The 5746-nt window shown below is 50.7% G+C and overlaps 1 pseudogene; it reads right to left on the reverse strand.

The window, feature by feature from the left end:
- Nucleotides 1-493: 493 nt before the first annotated feature.
- Nucleotides 494-1315, reverse strand: LOC132339821 (olfactory receptor 14J1-like; annotated as a pseudogene).
- Between the last annotated feature and the right edge of the window lie 4431 nt (nucleotides 1316-5746).

Below are 5746 nucleotides of genomic sequence, written 5' to 3' on the forward strand. Positions count from 1 at the left end.
CATGGCATGTCCCTGCTGCACCCCTGGCACTGCCACCACCAGGGCTGTGCCCAGCCCTGAGAGCACTCAGGCCCTACAGCAATACCAGGGCCACCAGGGCAGCAGGGCAGGGCCACAGCAGCAGCACTGACAACACCAAGTGCTGCTGCTCCTGGGCACAGCTGCTGGGCCAGCACTGATCTGCCCCAGCTCTGCACACAGACATTACTGCTGCAGCTCCAGAGAAGGCAACAAAAGGGCATTTCTGCAGAAAACTTTGCTGGGACATTCTTTAGTTCATTTAAAGCCACCAAGAGTGCAGCCCCTCATTGACATGGTCTGTGGCCACAGGGAAGGTGGAGAGAAACAAAATGAGAAATGGCACAAACAATGACATTTCTTTTTGGAGAATATGAAAAAAATAAAACAAAGAAAAAGATCCTCAGAAATGAAACCAACAATGTGTATCAAAGATGATTTTATTACAAGTGATTTGCAAACACTGGCCAGCAGTTTAATGTTTCTGAAACAATGCAGACATTGATCTCCACTCTACAGCCTTGAGCTCCTGGTTCCTCAAGCTGTAGATGAGGGGGTTCAGGGCTAGAGTCACCACTGAGTACAAAACTGACAGTGCCAGATCCAGGGACTGGGAGGAGATGGAGGGGGGCTTCAGGTAAGCAAACATGACAGTGCTGATGAACATAGAGACCACGGCTAGGTGAGGGGAGCAGGGTGAAAAGGCTTTGTGTCATCCCTGCTCAGAGGGGATCCTCAGCACAGCCCTGAAGATCTGCACATAGGAGAAAACAATGAACACAAAACAACACAATGCTAAACTCTCAGGAAACACAAGAAGCCAAAGTTCCCGGACGCAGGATTTGGAGCAGAAGAGCTTGAGGATCTGCAGCACCTCACAGAAGAACAGGCCAAGGGCAATGCCATGGCACAGGGGCAGGGAAAATGTATTGGCTGTGTGCATGAGAGCATTGAGAAAGGCACTGGCCCAGGCAGATGCTGCCATGTGGGCACAAGCTCTGCTGCCCAGGAGGGTCCCGTGGTGCAGGGGTTTGCAGATGGACACGTAGCGGTCGTAGCACATGATGGTCAGGAGGAAATACTCTGCTGAGATGAAGACCATAAAGAAAAAGAGCTGAGCAGCACATCCTTTGTAGGAGATGGTCTTGGTGCCCCAGAGGGAATTGTGCATGGCTTTGGGGACAGTGGAGCAGATGGAGCCCAGGTCATTGAGGGCCAGGTTGAGCAGGAAGAAGAACATGGGCGTGTGTAGGTGGTGGCCACAGGCTATGGCGCTGATGATGAGGCCGTTGCCCAGAAGGGCAGCCAGGGAGATGCCCAGCAAGAGGCAGAAGTGCAGGAGCTGCAGCTGCTGTGTGTCTGCCAATGCCAGCAGGAGGAAGTGGCTGATGGAGCTGCTGTTGGACATTTGCAGTGCCTTGGCATGGGAATCTGTTAAAAAAGTAATCATGGAATAGCTGGGTTTGGAGAAGACTTTAAATACCTGAGCACAGCCTGGGGGCACTTTCCCCTCTCTGCTTGCCCAGGGCTCTGCAGCCTAGTGCTGTCCCTGCCAGCAGCTGCTTCCCTGTGCTCAGGGCTGGGCCCTGCCACGGCTGCCAGAGCGCAGTCCAGCCCTTGGGGGCTCAGCTCTGCCCTGCAGACCCCTCCAAGCTCTGCCACTGCCCGGGGCAGCTATGGCTCTGCTGGCTCTGATGGCAACATCACAGCAACCCCGAGGAGGCTGGAAAAGTGACACAAATGCTGCCTGTGAGGGGCCCTCTGCTGATTTCTGTTACTGCCCTGTTTATTCAGATCTGACAGAATACTTTTTTATTTTTCTCAGCTTGAACTCAGTGATGAATATCTATGTGCAATTTCCGAGGCAACCCCGAGCAGTGGAGTACAAAAGCAGGATTTTCCCTTTCATACAGCCCCTGCCTTGCTGTGCTCTGTGAATAATCTACATGGAAACATTCTGGAGTTACATGCCATGCTGAGAGCAGTCCTGAACAAGGCAGCATGGTCACCACACAAGGAGAACACTTCCAAGCTTTAACAGCTGTCTCCTCCATCCAGATCTTGTCTCCAAGTGCTGAGAGCAGCTGTCAGGGCTGGCTGAGAGCTGTCCCTGGCAGGCAGCAGAGTCCCTGCCCCAGCACAGCGCCCTGGGCTGCAGGACCCTGCTCTGCAGGACAGCCTTGGCACCCCTGGCTGCTCTGCAAAAGAGAGAATCAGAGAATACATTCACAGAGTCTGTAGGCCTTGGGATGTTCCAGCTTTAGGAGATGGCTCCAGGATCTGCAGCTGCATTGTGCTGCAGCCAGAGGTTCCTGTGCCAAGGGCTGGCACTTCTCAGCACCTTCCCAGCTCTGACTGATTGAAGCTCTCTGTGCCATGCCTGGGGTGGCTGCGGGCAGTGCCCCAGCCCTGCTGGGCTGGGAGAAGAGCTGCTCATCAAGAGAAATGTTCTTTTGAATCTCTTCTTGTTACCAGGATCACCCTCATCTGTGCCAGGAGCCCAGCCCAGCTCAGCAGCACAGACACAGCACAAGGACTTTAATGACTCTCTGGGGCTTTGTGCTCAGGCCCTGAACATCAGTCCCTGAGAGGGAGCTGAAGATACCTCTCCAGAACTCCAAGTCAGAATCCAACTCCAAAGTTTCTTGGATTTTTAATGGGTCCCACTGAGGGACACCACTGAGAAAGTGTCCCCAGGCCCCAGCCAGGACAGAGACCTGGAGGCAGTGATGGCAGGTGGGGAGAAAGAAAAGCCAAGTCTTGGTGCCGTGGGCCACAGCAGGGTCTGTGCCACCAAGGGCTGTGAGGAGACACACAGTCCTGAGGCACTGGGGCCTCCTGGCACAGCCCCAGCCAGGCTGGGCACTGTCAGCCCCTTGTCCTGCCCTCAGCATCCCCTCCTAACCCAACTCCCAGTGGTCTCAAGGATCTGCTGGAAGGAGTCCTGGGGGAGCCTTGCTCAGCAATGGCCCTGAGGGGCTTCCAGGGACTGCAGGTTTTTCAAAGGACTTTGGGTTTGGCTTTTGCCTTGGAGCCTCTAAGAGGTTTGTGCAATCATGGCCTCCAATTATCTGCTGTAATTAGTCCTTTGAGAGGCTTTGTCAGTAACAACACTCAGTGGGGCTCATAATGCTTCAAGGTACTTTAGTTATTTTAAGGTACTTGGTGTTTCCCTTTTGATACAGACTCTATGAGAGGTTTGTGCAATCATGGCCCCAATTATCTGCTTTAAGGACTCCCTTGAGAGCTCTGTACTGACACTCAGTGGGGCTCATTAATACTTTGAGATACTCAAAGTTTTTAAGTTACTTTGGAATTTCCTTTCTACACTGAGTCTCTGAGAGGTTTTTGTGCCATCCTGACCTCCAATTCTCTCCTCCAAGGAGTCCATGAGGAGCCTGTGTTGGGGATGGACCTCAGTAGGACCCATTCATGCCTTGAAACACTTTGGCGTTTTCTTCTGATATTGACTCCTGGAAAGGTTTGTGCAATTTCCTCTCTGGCTCTGAGGTTCCAGGGCTCAGCTCCAAACGCACCACAGGGCTCGTTAGGGCCAAGCAAGTTCTGACAAACCATGGATCCTTGTTGATTTCCCTCGCTCTCATGCAGTTCATCAGAAATCTTTCTGTAGTGGTTTTCTTTTTGGCAATTTGAGATTCTTCAGCCAATGCATAAATTAGGGTGGTGGGTTCAGTGTTGGCTAATTACAAGTGCACTCACTAGAGTATATTTACTTCTTTCCTGCTGTGAGATAAAATTAGGAGAAAGGCCAAGTGGGTTAAAAACTTTTAAAGGGTATAAAAAAGTTTATTTATAGTTACTAAAGAAAGATTAATAAGAATCAGAACAAATCATTCAGAACACTTCCCCTCTCCCTACAACCTTTTCTTCCTTACTGACAATGTAAGGAGACAAAACCTAAAATTTTCAGTCAGTTCTTCACCTCTAGAATAGTCTTTCTTCAGTTAGGGAGAGAAGTCTCTCTTTCATGCTAAGCGGTTTTCTCCATAAGAAAACAGTTCTCTTGTGGCTCTCAATTCCCATGAATAGCAGCTACCTGGAAAATCTGCAATCGTGAAGTCCCTCCCAGTTTTTCACAGCCTTTCCCACAGCTGTGTTTATGGGCTATGTCAGCTTACGGGGTATTAGTTTAAAGATGATCTGTTTAAGAGTAAAGGTTCTCTTCATCTATTTCTGAAATCATCTTCATCTCTAGGAACAGAGGTCTTCTGCTCCCCCTGAGGGCACAGGGTCTTATCACTCTTCTCTCTTTGTTCAAACTTCTCATAGGATCACAGCTACTTCAACATTTGCTTCCTTTAGCATGGAGGCCTTTGCTGAACAAGTCATCTCCCCATACTTTTCAATGCCTTATAAGGAAAAAGAAAGTCTGATGGATCAATTACATTCTACTCCATAGCTTTACAAGAGGATTTCTGCCCCAAGATCAAGGCATCTCCTCATCCCTCCCATCTGGGACTCAACTTACTCTTCACTAACCTCAATGTCTTCATGTTGCCCCTCTATGTGCCTGCACTTTGTCCTTTTCTCTCACTTGAGGGAGGATGGAAGCACTGACAGAGTTCATATCTCACCTGGGGCCTGCAGATGGTTCCGTGACTGGCCGGGCTTGGTCCTTGCAGCTGGAGCTGTTTTACAATGGAGGTTTCTGCAGCGGCTGCAGGATGGGCCACGCTGGGGGGAGGGCCAGGATCTCAGCAGCCAGGCCAGAACACAGCAGCAGCACAGCCGGGGGCCGATGGCTTCTCCTCCCCCTGCCCGGCAGCCGATGGGGCCTGGCGTGGTCCCTGGGAAGGGGCCCGGCCCCACCGCAGGAGCCACCGGACCTGCCCTGGCTGAGATGAGGGCTGGTTCAGCCTTGTTACCTTTTTGACAGCCAGAAGGGAATGAGACCCTCCCAGGCTTTTTCATATTTAACTTGTGTCTTCACAGATTCTTTTACAGTTTCTTTAGTGGTTTAACAGATTGTCAATTCTCATAGCTAATTACTGATTGGTTTTTTTTTTTTTTTTTTGTCGGACACAGATGAAACTGCTAGCAGCTTCTCTTACGATGTCACTTCCATAATGCAAAACCAGCACAAAAGCGCAGGGCACAGAGCTACGTTTTCCATATGCAGTGGTCAAGTGCCCAAGGCCTCAAAACCCCAAATTGAGAGACTTCTGGGCCCTCTCCAAGGTGTTTTCAATTGAAAACATTCAGTTCATTGTCTAAGAAAATCACCAGAGGACAGCACCACCCTGCCCTGCCTGTCCTGACTGGTTTTGTGCGGGAGCAATCCTTGGATATAGAAAATTTGGGTGGCCAAATTCTAATTTTAGCCACCGCCCCTGGACATGAAAGCCGGTTCTTTTCCATGGGAGGGAAGGAACAGAGCCCCAGTGTTTCAGGGGAAGATGAGAGGCAACCACCAGAGGCCAAGGCCAGTCAGACCTGGCAGGATTTGTTCTGAAAGATGTCCTTGCATACAGGAAATTTTTTAGGGAGAGTACCAATTATGGCAATGGGCATCTGAAAAGAAGGACAGTTCTTTTCCCTGGAAAGGAAAGCAAGGAGCCCCAGCGCTCAAGGAGCTGATGAGAGGCAGCCCTTGACATCCCAACATCAGCCAGACCTGTCAGGTGGCCCCTGAGAGGCCAAGCCAGCCTGACCTGCTCCATGTTCCCTCATTTACATGCGGCCTCACCATGTCCCAATGGTCCCTTGC

Source organism: Haemorhous mexicanus, chromosome 30 (assembly GCF_027477595.1).
Source record: "Haemorhous mexicanus isolate bHaeMex1 chromosome 30, bHaeMex1.pri, whole genome shotgun sequence".
In the NCBI taxonomy this organism is placed as follows: Eukaryota; Metazoa; Chordata; class Aves; order Passeriformes; family Fringillidae; genus Haemorhous; species Haemorhous mexicanus.